The sequence below is a fragment of the Acipenser ruthenus genome, chromosome 22 (assembly GCF_902713425.1).
Source record: "Acipenser ruthenus chromosome 22, fAciRut3.2 maternal haplotype, whole genome shotgun sequence".
Lineage (NCBI taxonomy): Eukaryota > Metazoa > Chordata > Actinopteri > Acipenseriformes > Acipenseridae > Acipenser > Acipenser ruthenus.
In genome coordinates, this window is record NC_081210.1 from 12,112,863 (window position 1) to 12,126,273 (window position 13,411).

The following is a 13,411-nucleotide window of genomic DNA, read 5'->3' on the forward strand; positions in this document are numbered from 1 at the left end:
AATAGAAATTGATTTAAAATACATGGTAATGTCATTTCTTTCTTAAATATATGCTGTATAGTGCAATACAGTTTTAAATATATTCTCATACATTTCAGAAAACATTCCAAATATATTGCAGTACATTCCTACAATAATACAAGATATATTTTATAGATAGCAGAATACTAAAATATATTTTGGATTTCATCAAAATATATTTCAATACATTTAAAAGAAAGGCTGCTTAGCATGCCCACACTGTTTCAGTTTGGAGTTATTATTAATTTGTATGTATCCTTTCCTGAAGAGGTATAACACTTTTATATTATCACACAAATCATTATTGTCATCACACAAAACAATATAAATGACATTACCTCACAGTACAAGGAATCAGGGACCTAATTAGCGTATGACCAGAGTGGGGCATGCTGGGACCGAGCAATTCCACTTTCTATCGGCTCGTTTAGTGTGACCCCCCCCCCGTCTCTCGCCACTGTGTGTTGAATTCTCTGACTTGTGTTGTGCTCTTCAGCTGTATGGGTTGGGTGAATCAAACTTGGTTGATTTAACTGTGTTGAATCTGTCATCAGTTCTGAGTAGAATGGCTGTGTAGCAGTAGTGCTACGATATGTTAGAAAATATTATAATATAAATCAAAATGTGGTAAAAATATATGAAAACATACTTTGAAATATATTCCGTTATATTTATTTTATGGACATTTTATATATTTAAATATATTTTTGACATATATTTCCAACATTTTTCAGGGCAGCAGTGTGGGGTAGTGGTTAGGGCTCTGGGCTCTTGACCGGAGGGTCGTGGGTTAAATCCCAGGTGGGGGACACTGCTGCTGGACCATTGAGCAAGGTACTTTACCTAGATTGCTCCAGTAAAAACCTAACTGTATAAATGGGTAATTGTATGTAAAAAAATAATGTGTAAAAAAATAATGTGTAAAAAAATCATGTAATTGTATGTAAAAATAACGTGATATCTTGTAACAATTGTGAGTTGCCCTGGATAAGGGCGTCTGCTAAGAAATAAATAATATATGGAAGCATAATGTATGTCTAAAATATATTTAAATATATACAATTATATATATTTTACCATGAATTTCAATATATTTTTGCGACCATTTTTTAAATATTAAAATATGTTTTAAAATATATTTTTGAAATATATTTATTGTATTTTTTTTTTTTTTCCACATGGGCAACCGGGATATTTAGAACCATAGATAGGGATTCATTCCGGGGAATTTTATCCCACCGAAGTTTATTTAGTTTGTGCAGGGAGAAGGTTCCTGAAGTGGGACCTCCCTTTTGTGGGAGCAGCACGTGGCCCGAGCTTGGCCACCTTTTGTTTTGTGTGTCTCTCTCGTTTCTCTGCAGATACCCAGATAGTAACAGAACACCCCTGTTACAGGTGCTTAACTACAAACTAAACAGGTCATTTTTACACTTCTGAGATAGTATATTTAAAACACATGTATGCTTGTGCATCTATTATTTTGTTCTGAATATAGTTGTTAGAACAAAGTGCATAAATCAAGTAACAAACATTACACGTTTCCAAATAGGATAGGGCTGAATATAGCAACAACAAAAAAGAAAATGTTGCAAGAGTTATATACACATGGGAATATGTTCCATAGTTTGACCATAAGCATGCAGTATGGTATTGTTTTGTGTTGTATAATTTATTTAATATACATTTATAATAATTAAAGGTAAAGCCTGATGTTATATTTCATAATTGTGGAGTGGCGCTTTAACTAGGTGATGTATATTGAAAGTGACTCATGGTGTCAGGCCAATGGCAATACACAAACCCGGGGCGTCACCGTTCTCCCTTGTTGAAAGGTATTGAAATCTGATTAGCCATGAAGCAGCGGAGACTGTGCACTGTGAATCAATAATCCTGTTATTATTCTTATTACTCTCAATTCATAATGCACTGTTATGGATTTTTTTTTTACGACTTCTTCAGCATGTGCCTTTAGCAGCTGGTTGCGAATACATTGACGAGTGCACATCCCTTTTGATAGGATCCAAGCACCTTTAGGTCCAGGGGTAGTTCTTCCGATCTCCAAAGCTTCTCATCCTCCAGAAAGCACTCCATGCTTGTCCTGCTGAGCTCATCACAGACCCAGGTATAGGAACTCCTTGGTATGTTGAAGCCTGGGGCCGTATGGGACATCGATGCCCTGTTGATGCAGGGATTGCAATACACTTTCCATTTCTCATGTTCACTCATAGTCCGTGCTTCTTCAGCAACATTAGTTTATTATTGAACAGAGAAGATCAGTTCAGAGATTGTAGATCCTACAAAAACGCTGTGTTGTATGTGCTCTGTGTGCTGCCATTGCTGGTAGTGACACTTGAGCTGTTCAGTGTGTTGATATGTAAATAAATCCTGTTTGCCTGCAGGGAGTATCAACTTCAACCTCCGTCTTGATCACGCACCCACACAACAGACGGATACTCTGTCACAAGCATTAATACTCTGTATCTTTCTAAACAAGGGATTTAGGAGTGTTCCCTAATAAAAGATGAATCGCAAAACTATAATTGTGTGAAATATATTAATTGTTACAGATGTGTATAATGGTATTTAATTGATGATTCATGATTAATTTATCAGCCTTTTTACATACTGATCCCACTGCATTCAGATACATGACAGATTACTGTAATAAAAAAGTAGGATTAACGCTTCACTGTGCAATATCTGAGAAGCAAAAAAATATATATAATTCTAATGCCAATAACAAATAAATAAAAACAGAAAGCATCATTCAAACGAGCAATGTGAAAACGTATAATCCACATTCTTAATTAGGGAAAACGTAAAAAAAATCTTCATAAATAATATGATTTAGGATTCACAGTGAAGCTTTTCGATGCTTCAAAACTGAACATGCTAATGAACTCCTGCAGCAATTGCACAGGTGGAATAAATGACATTGCTAATGAGCCAAGGACAACTGGTGTAGATTGACTGGTGAGGTATTTGTATTTTAAAACGTTTACACAGGTTTATATTTTAAATGTTTTATGTAAGGTATAAACCACCATGGGCCAAAACCCGAGACATGTCGGGGTGGTTGGGGGCAGAGATCAGCGGCTGGTGGCAGCGGTGAAACGTTATTCTTTTTATTTACCCTGTAAAACCCTGTATCTGTATCATATATATACATATACATATATACAGTAGAAGCTTTTTAGTAACAACCCCTGGTAAGAGCAACCGCTGCTTCCGAGCAGCATTTCCCTGGGAACACTTTCCTTACCGTTAATAATCCACTCGGTAATGAACAGAAAGTCATCTGAAGATATCTCTAAATTACTTCCTGTGAAAATGCTCTGTTTTGAAAGGACTTCCTGTCCATTTAGAGATATCGCCAAATAAACAGGAAGTTATTGACAGTATTCAAAGTAGTGATTTTTTGCATTTTTTCACTATCTGTATCTCAAAAACTGGAACGCTGCTGTTTAATGTGAGTTCACCTGCTCTTCCTCTCTATCATCATGTTTTCTTTATTGTCTTCTTAGTGCCTGGGGTAATTCATAATGTACAGTGGATCCCCTGTTAAATAAATTGTGTAAAGTACTGTTTCATGGTGGGAGAATGACAAGGGTGTAGAAAAGTTATTGTGGGGATGAATCGGCAGGGTGGGGACAGTGGTGGGTCATACTTGTCATACTTACCCACTCAGGTTGTTTACTCTATTTGATTTACTTCTTGTTTGTATTTGTGTATTGTTTCTTCTCTGCTGTGTTTTTGTAAAAATGTAAAAGCAATAAAAAGAATTACAAATAAAAAAGAAAAACAGGCCAGTGATATTCATGTTCAGTGCCTAAGCCAGTTGAACATGAAATAAAACTGACAGTGATGCATGTTAAACAATATTTTGATAGGAGTTGAACTGTAAAGGGCATCCAATTCACCTGCTTCTGTTGCACCTCTGTAATTACACTTGGAAAACTATCCCTATTCCATCATTCACAGCTCTTAACAAGAAATAGAAGCTCAAGTTAGACTATATATAGTTCATATTATAAAATGCCATGTGCTTGAGTATTTTAACCCTTTATTCCAAATAAAACATGTTTTGGAGTACAGTTTATTTTTTAATCTCAATACCATTTTGCCATTGTAAAATATTGTAGGCTATTGATGACACAGAAGGTTTGTCTACATGACATCCTCAAAGTTATTTATTTTAGAGATCTTTTAAACAATCCCAAAACGATAACACTTATAAGAAAAATCAAGTAGACACATGTTTTGGCTCGTGCCTTCATTGGTATAATGTTCTTCACTTATTTATATGCAAATATTTACCATGCTTAGGTGAACTGCTCCATCCTGGTACCAGTTCAGTAGGTCACATGGTCTCATTGGAGCTTGACCATTGCATTTTGTGCTTTTAAATTAGTTCTCCCCAAGTAGGGGAAAATGGTGTGATAATAAGGGATGAACCTTGGTGGGCCGAACGGCCTTTTCTCGTTCTCAAACTTTTCTTATGATTGTTTTGGAACTACAGCACATCTATTTTGAAGTTCCTCAAGTAAAAACCTCCGGAATGGGATTATAATAATTATGTGAGAATTCTAATGTGGTGTGACAGGGTGCCCACCCCTTTTATGTAATTATTATTATTATTATTATTATTATTATTATCATTATTATTATTATTATTATTATTATTATTATTATTATTATTATTATTATTATTATTAATTATAATTTATTTAAAATATGACGGTGAAAAGCCCTGTTTTGTTTAATTGTATGTGGGTGGATGAAAGCCACCCGCTGTGTAATATTGTGTTGATTCAGCAGGGATAGGGTTCATTTCCTCTCCCTGCCTTCACGTGTGGAATGCAGGAGGTCAGGAGGTAAATGATCGCCAATTGTCTCATTAGCACCTGACCACCTGCTATATAAACTCTCGCTCTCAGAATGCATGAGGCTGAGTTGGAGAGAGATGAGTTATATGGAAACTGTAAAGGAAAAGCGATTGCTACTTACTTTGAAACCATCCAAAAGGTACTCAAATCTCTTATTTGTTTGTGTTTGTTTATTTTGGCCAAAATGCCCTTTTCTCTTTGAATTTTGTAAAAGAGTTTGATTTATTATTTAAATAAAATACAAGCTCAGTTCAGCCCTGTACCTTTTGTTATGTGTACTGCTTCCTGGATGCTGACGTCACCACCCACGCCAATCAAAGCCATCCTTGACACATGTGGTTATTGCAATATATTCGTAAAAATGTTAAGTATTCTGCAGCTATTCTATTTTAACCAGTAGATACCTTTAGATGTGTAAATAAGTGAATTATTGTTTTTCATGCTAGGTTATACAATTTGTTATTTGGGTTTGATGTGTAATTTAAATATATATATATAATTGACACATTATAATATTCAAAACCAACATTTGAATGTTATTGATGAATCATATCTTTTAAAATGATCATTGGGAACTGTCTGTTATGTTCTCTCTATAGTTTAATGGGGGAAGATAATAATTATAGTCCATTAACGTAAATTGGGATGAATTGAAATGTGTCAATTAGAACTACTTTTATGTAACTTAAGTAATTATGTAATTATGTAATCATTAATGAAATGCAACTGGCTATTAAGGTGTTTAATTGAATAACTGGATTGTATTTTTGGGGTATAAATATCACTGGGCGTGTGCAATATGTTAAATGCTGTAGTTTCTACCACATGCAGGAAGGACCAGTCAAGTGTATTTTCTTGTTTTATACCATTAAAATTGTCTTATTCCTCAAAGAAATTGTGTCTTTGCCTTTTTGCTTGCTTCTATGTATGGTTCATTGAATTAGAGGGCAAAGTTTACCAATAATAAAATAACTTAAAAACAATAATGTAACTGCTGCTAGTCATCTCTTGCATACAATTCTTTTGTGGGCTAGAACCGCCCTGCAAGTCCAGTGTGCCTAGCAACAGAACAAAACAACCAATCACAGAACATGCAGTTCAGTGACCATGCCCCCCTGCTCGCACCTCAGTTTTGATTGAGCGCTCTCAGCTGTCAGTCTGGTGCACAGCAACACAACACAGATGCTGTATAACATGCTGAAAAAAACGTTTAAAAAGCTGAAAGTTTAAGATATATATTTATTTTCAAAATGAGATAGGAAAACACTTGAGTTCAGGGAGAAGGAGCAGAGTGATCAGAATAGCAAGTTTTGAATTGATTTGAATACTTACTTTTGCTTTTTTCACTACTTTAATTAATCATTAACCAATTCAGACTCATTGAATATCGGATGTACACTTCGGTTTCCCAAAAGGTCAACATTTATATAAATCTTTTCAGTCATGCTTATTGCGATAAATTCCAATATGTCTGCCTATTTATTTCAAAATTCTAGTGGTGTATGGATATCTACCAGTGATTTGCCCCTTTTTGAAAAGAAGTGCCGACCCATGGTGATTATATATATATATATATATATATATATATATATATATATATATATATATATATATATATATATATATATATTTGTAAGAAAGAGCGGCGTCGCCTTTAAGAAATGCTGACGCCATTTGAAAGACTACACAACCCAGGAACCTTAGCACTAATGGGCAAGGCGGGGTTTCTGGGTATAAAGGGAAGTGGAGCGGGACAGCAGGGAGTGATTGTGGGGAGCACCGCCGGTTTGTCCTGCTGAATAGTACCCAGAAGGTTGAGAGTGCATTACGTAGTATTGTAAGGTAAAGTGAACGTTTGGTTTCTTTTGTGAACAAGAGTTATGTTTTGTTGATACCGTGAGCATATTTCCTCTTGGTGAGGTAGTCTTTTGTTTTGACAAAGTTTAATTTATTTATTGAAACGTTGGTAGATAAACGCTGCCTCTCGGTAGTTTAATTTAAAACAGTTCCGCAGTTTCCGTGACGATTGGGAACCATCACAACTGCCGTATATTTGTGTATGTGGGTTTGACTCGGGACTCGGAGGGAAAGTGCGCATTCATGTGCTGCAGGAACAGCGGGCTGTAACAGAGAGAACTGAGGCAACAGTCTGGTTTTCTGGACGTGCTTTATTGTGACACACATGAACAACAGTACCCACAGGTGGTGTGGACAGTATGGATATTGTGCTTGAACTCGGAGACACTCCCGTGTTTCCGTGAACGACTGGGGCATCAGCTGCAGGGGTCCTTCCCCACAGCCTGGATACAATTCTTTATCACCAGAGCCCTTCTTCTGGGAGGGCCCATTCCATACTTGCTTACGCTTACCTGTGTTACAGCAAGACTCCAGCAGAGGGAGTCTGCGATATCCTTACCTGTGTTGCAGAGAGACTCCAGCAGAGGGAGTCTGCGCTATCCTTACCTGTGTTGCAGAGATACTCCAGCAGAGGGTGTCTTCTTTACGCTTACCTGTGTTGCAGAGATACTCCAGCAGAGGGTGTCTTCTTTGTTCTTACCTGTGTTGCAGCAAGATTCCAGCAGAGGGAGTCTGCGCTATCCTTACCTGTGTTGCAGAGAGACTCCAGCAGAGGGAAGCCACTTCTGACTTGGAATACAAAGCTACCCCAGCAGGGAAAGCCTACATTGAACCTACCAGCGTACAGGACTACTCCAGCGGAGGGAGGTGGCCTGTACGTAACTGTGGACTGACCCACCCGGGTCGAAGGATCCTTCCTGACACTTACCGGGCTCCTCAGCTAGAGTTTCTTGCTAAGCTCATCCCAGGGGACTCAATTCCACGGGGAAAGGACTTGCACAGGCCTCGGCCTGCAGAACTCGGTATTCTGAAATGGTTAGAGAGGGGCGAAGAAGTGAGCCAGTTAGTGACCCGTACAGGGCAATAATCTATACAAAGAAAGTGTTGACTTGTGTAAATATTGTAAATAAAAGTTAGTTGCCTGAACGTTCTTCGTGTCTGTGCCAGTCGGTGGAAGCAGTAATAGAGTATCACACAGGGGTACTCTACCGGTTTGTTACAGTATGTATATATATATATATATATATATATATATATATATATACAGTATATACCTTAGCAACCATAGATGATGATAGCTTCTCATTGGGTCTGGACTACTCACATGACACATGGTGTGTGTCGTGTGGGAAAGTGGTAGCAAACATGTCGCGGCACACTTTTACATAGTTATCAATTAAATCTTTGTTCCACAAGTCAAAAGGGTATGTGGGCAATAGTAGACTTAACAGGTAACAATACATTGTAAAAATGTTTCGTGTTCGCAAGCCTCTATTTTACTGCGAAAGTAAAGCTTAGCTAGTTTATAAACACATTTTGTTGATAAAAAATACTCATGGTTTGGTTAGATGCATATAATCACAGATTTATGTTAAAACCAAATCAGTTGTTGCAGCTAATGTAAATCTAATCCATTAATAATGTAGCTGAATTTATGAGCTATTGTTTCGTTAATATGTGGAACGTTTGGTCTACTCAGGTCTGCCGTCTTTGATTTCTTAATATAGCAATTTTGGTGTAAGCAATTTTATTTATTATCTTGCTCCAACCCCTACACCCACTGCATCCCCTACTAACTCACCCTCCTTCTCCACCTTCTCTCCCCTCTCAGACTCTGACCTCTCCTCCCTGCTCCAGGGTCACAAACCCACCACGTGTGCCCTGGACCCCCTCCCCACTCAACTCTTTCAAGCTGCTGCTCCTGCTCTACTTCCCTTCATCTCCTCCCTTCTCAACACATCTCTCCTTTCTGGTCTCTTTCCCTCTGCCTTCAAAAAAGCCTCTATCACTCCCCTCCTCAAAAAACCTACCCTTGACCCCACCTCCCTCCAGAGCTACCGTCCTGTCTCTCTCCTACCCTTCCTTTCCAAAACCCTCGAGCGGGCTGTACACTGCCAGCTCTCTGCTTTCCTGTCCAACCACTCTCTGCTCGACCCTCTCCAATCTGGCTTCCGCTCTGCTCACTCCACTGAAACCACCCTCCTGTCTGTCACCAACTCACTAAACTCTGCCCGAGCTGCCTCTCTCTCCTCTGTCCTAATTCTCCTCGACCTCTCTGCTGCCTTTGACACTGTCGATCACTCTATTCTACTATCCTCTCTTGCTGACCTGGGAATCTCTGGCACTGCTCTGGCCTGGTTCTCCTCCTACCTCTCCAACCGCACTTATCAGGTAACCTGGCGTGGAGCAACCTCCACACCTCGCCCTCTCTCAACAGGAGTCCCCCAAGGGTCAGTCTTGGTTCCTCTCCTGTTCTCTCTCTACACCCGCTCCTTGGGCCCCCTCATCGCATCCTATGGTTTCTCATACGATTTCTATGCTGATGATGCTCAGATTTTCCTCTCCTTCCCCACCTCTAACTCCACCATCCCCTCCCGTATCTCCACCTGTCTGTCTGCTATCTCCTCCTGGATGCACTCGCATCACCTCAAACTCAATCTCTCTAAATCTGACCTCCTTTTCTTTCCCTCCTCCTCTTCCCCCTCTGATCTCTCTATCTCTGTTCCTCTGGAATCTACTACACTCTCTCCCTCCTCCTCAGCTAAAAACCTCAGAGTCACCCTGGACCCCTGCCTCTCTTATTCCCAGCACATCTCCACTCTGGCACGCACTTGCAGATTCTTCCTGAGCAACAGCCGAAGAATCCGACCCTTCCTCGACAACTATGCCACCCAGCTCCTGGTCCAGGCCCTGGTACTGTCCCGCCTAGACTATTGCAACTCCCTCCTGGCTGGCCTCCCTTCATCTGCCACCCGTCCGCTCCAGCTCATCCAGAACTCCGCTGCTCGCCTGGTGTTCTCTCTGCCTCGCTTCTCCCACGCAACTCCACTACTCCGCTCACTCCACTGGCTCCCGATCACCGCTCGCATCCAGTTCAAGACTCTTGTACTAGCCTACAGATGCCTTGACCAGACTGCACCCAGCTACCTCCAGACCCTCATCTCTCCCTACACCCCCACTCAACCCCTCCGCTCCTCCTGCACTAGAAGCCTGGCTGTACCTCCTCTGCGCTCCCCTGCCTCCAGCGAAAAAATCACTGATGAGTAGTGTCACACTACCAGTTTTGTTACTATATATATATATATATATATATATATATATATAGCGTGATTGTTTCTGATACCATTCATTTTGTTTAGATTTTTTTTATACCCATTAAAATACTCTGAGTGGAAAAATTATTATTAATAATAATAATAATAATAATAATAATAATCTATCCATATCTAAAATAACCTATTTAAGCACATTTACGATTTTATTTTTCCAAGAAATTTTAAATATACTCATTGCTATGAGTCTTGCCATGGATGAGAGAGATGTGGCAGAATTTCCTTTTTACAAAATATAAGCAGGTAAACATGATTACAAATATGGGTGTGATTAGATGGTCTACATTTTGTAAAAAATATTTACGGTAACACAAAACACTAAAAACAATTGAAGAGTGGGGGGTTGATAATTTAGCATCTTAGGCTCTCTGGTGCTTAACTTTCAGAACAGTTTAGCACCAATTTTCAGATTTGCACCCCTGAATAATGGTATTACAGCAGTCTAATTCTGTTTCCTGTAAGAGTATAACTGTATTTAAAATGGGGAAATGGAATAGCAGTCACGTTTGGTGGCGAACTGAGGAAAACGTATTTGATAGGTCTAGAAAAATCAATGTGGGTAATGATATATTACGACCAACCTATTTCCTAAATTTAAATTTAAGCGGTTAACATAATTGGATTTTATCTTTTCAGAATTCTTCACACCTTTGCTTACAATTTTTATTAGTTCATCTTCAAAACTTGTATCTGCTCAAATATTCAGCAGTCAGATCATATTCAATTCATCCAAAGCTTTTTAATTGCACTCCGGAGTCTAGTTGTGTTTGCCTTTCATTATCATTTATGTAAGCATTGCATTTAAAATAAAACAGAATGCACAAATCAATACTCAACTAAGCGGTTTGAATTGTATCAGTGTATTCAAGGGAAATAATGACTTCCAAAAGAGCTGTGGTTTTCACAAGTACCTCACTCAATAATTTCCTATGGGCTTCCGTTTAGATTTTATATTTGTCTGTTAAAATTCTACTGTGCAGTAATTTGATTTCACATCACACAGCCTTTTGTATAATCATACTTTTCTGCATCCACATACAAAGGGCACTCATACTCACATGATAATCACACAGTACCTGAAAATCTCAAAACAGAAAGAAAAATTGAGAATGTATTGATTATACACAAATGCAATGCAAAAACTATAAAGCAGGCCAGGTAGTGTGACAGACAGACACATATGCAATTCAATTTATGCACAGACAGCTTATTCAAATTGTTTTCATATATTTGAAGATAAAACGATTACCTAATTGTGGATACCAAGATAACTGATGAGAAAGGGACATAAGTGGGGTAAAATAAGCAACAAATGATCCATGATAGCATAAACGCTGTATTTACTCTGAGATATTGATTTATTACAACAAGTTGATGCTCATTCTTTAAAATATCATTAACATGTAGGCTAATAAATTAGATCAGTTAACCTCAAATGTAAATTAGCATAATTATCTCATTCATTTAAACATAAGGAGAGACTTGCTGCTTGGGGACATGCTGCTCACTAGCTGTAATGGATCTTTAGGATTCAGGTTTTTCTCTGGCTTGCAAGTAGTTCCCTTCTAAATATGTTACTCAAACAAATCCTCTTGAAACCTGTGCAGCATATATCAATATTGAACTATATATAAAGTATGTAGTTTATTTCATTAATTAAAGCAAAAAGCACACAACACCAATACATGTATTTCAAAAAAAATGTACATTGTGCTTTATATGAGTGTTATCTACAGTTGCTCAAATACCATATATTTTTTAATTTTAAAAATGTACAAAACATAAAGTGTTGACACAAGGAATAGGACCAAGAAACATAGACAGCAAAAGAGCCAGACACTGATCGTGGCCGATGATTGGTCAGTTACGTTTCCTTAACCAGCTGGTGGGCATGTCCCAGCAGAGCATCTCACTATAAAAGGGACCTCCCAGACACACCACTCTGCTTCAGCATACCAGTCTGTGTGTACAATGAAAGAAGACTTAATTGTGGTGAGCAGCCAAGAAACCGTATTTTTAATTCGTGGCAACCAAGTGTTCAGCCAGGTTCGGAGTTGTACTCATTGTTGAGACGAGTAGCAGGGGGTTTAGTTTCAGAAATAAAACTGGATGCCTGAGCGGCGTTTGCAAAGTGAGCCGTCTATCCCCATCTGTTCAGCGGTTGCACCCACACCCCCTACCACCCACCTTTTCTCCCAGTTTAGATCCCTCACTGCAGAAACTCCCAAAACAGCTCAAAAGAACTGAAGGTCAGTGGGTGTCCTCCAATACCCAAGCCAATTGACTCTTTGCACCTAGGAGATACTATTGATGACAAAGGCCAGCCCGGCAGGTGTGTGCTTGAACTCACTAGGCATCTCTCCAGTAGGGTCTTGGCACAGCTAGGACAAGAAACTATGCTCCCCTGACTCACCCTGAAAACAACACATTGGTGCCTTTACAAGGTGGGGCACTGTAGCAAAGTGGTTTGCAGTGTGCAGGTGTAGTGGTGATGTTATTAGGAAACAGAAGACAGACAAAGTTCACGATCCAAACAGGTTTTATTTTTATAATCGTGGTCTGGCGACCACAAAGAATAATCCCAGGCAATACACAGCAATGTTTATTGAACTGTTTCTAAACAACGGTTTGCAGTCCCGAAATAATAAGTTTGTAATTAATAATGACACACATGGGATCATGTTAGCTGTCTAATAACAACAAGCAAGTGGTTTTTTAGACACGACAAACAAACAAACAAAACACTCACGTAAATTCTCGATACTCCTTCCGGTTCAGCTTAACCATAACAAAGGAACAGATCGCCTCGCTACGTCCCCTTATGTACCATCAATCACGCCCCCTTGGTAAACGATTGCAACCGCTCCTCCAATCCATGGCTGCCACATCGCTTCCCTTATGGGTCGATGATTTGGTGTATTGTAGTATTGCAGAATATTAATTGTGTGTCCCTGTCCACTAATGAATGTAATGATCCAGAAAAAAACCCATCAAGTGCATTAATGTTACATCAGGCTCTAGGCTCCCTTCTCCCACTGCAGTCGCTAATATATTGGAGTAAAGTCTTTGTCAGGATGATAAAACCATAGCTGTGTGCCAACATGCTCCATCAGCCTGTAATTGATAATGCAATTGAGCACTCTCTTCACAGGAGTGCATGAATAAAACATTCCAGCAACATCACGTCTACAAAATACAGACTTCAGGGAAATACTATCAAAGAACGTGTTGGGTTGCATTCATATTTTCAATGTAATGCAACAAAAAAAAGTTAGATTACCATGCATTAGTGCTTTTATCCTTTAAACTTTACTT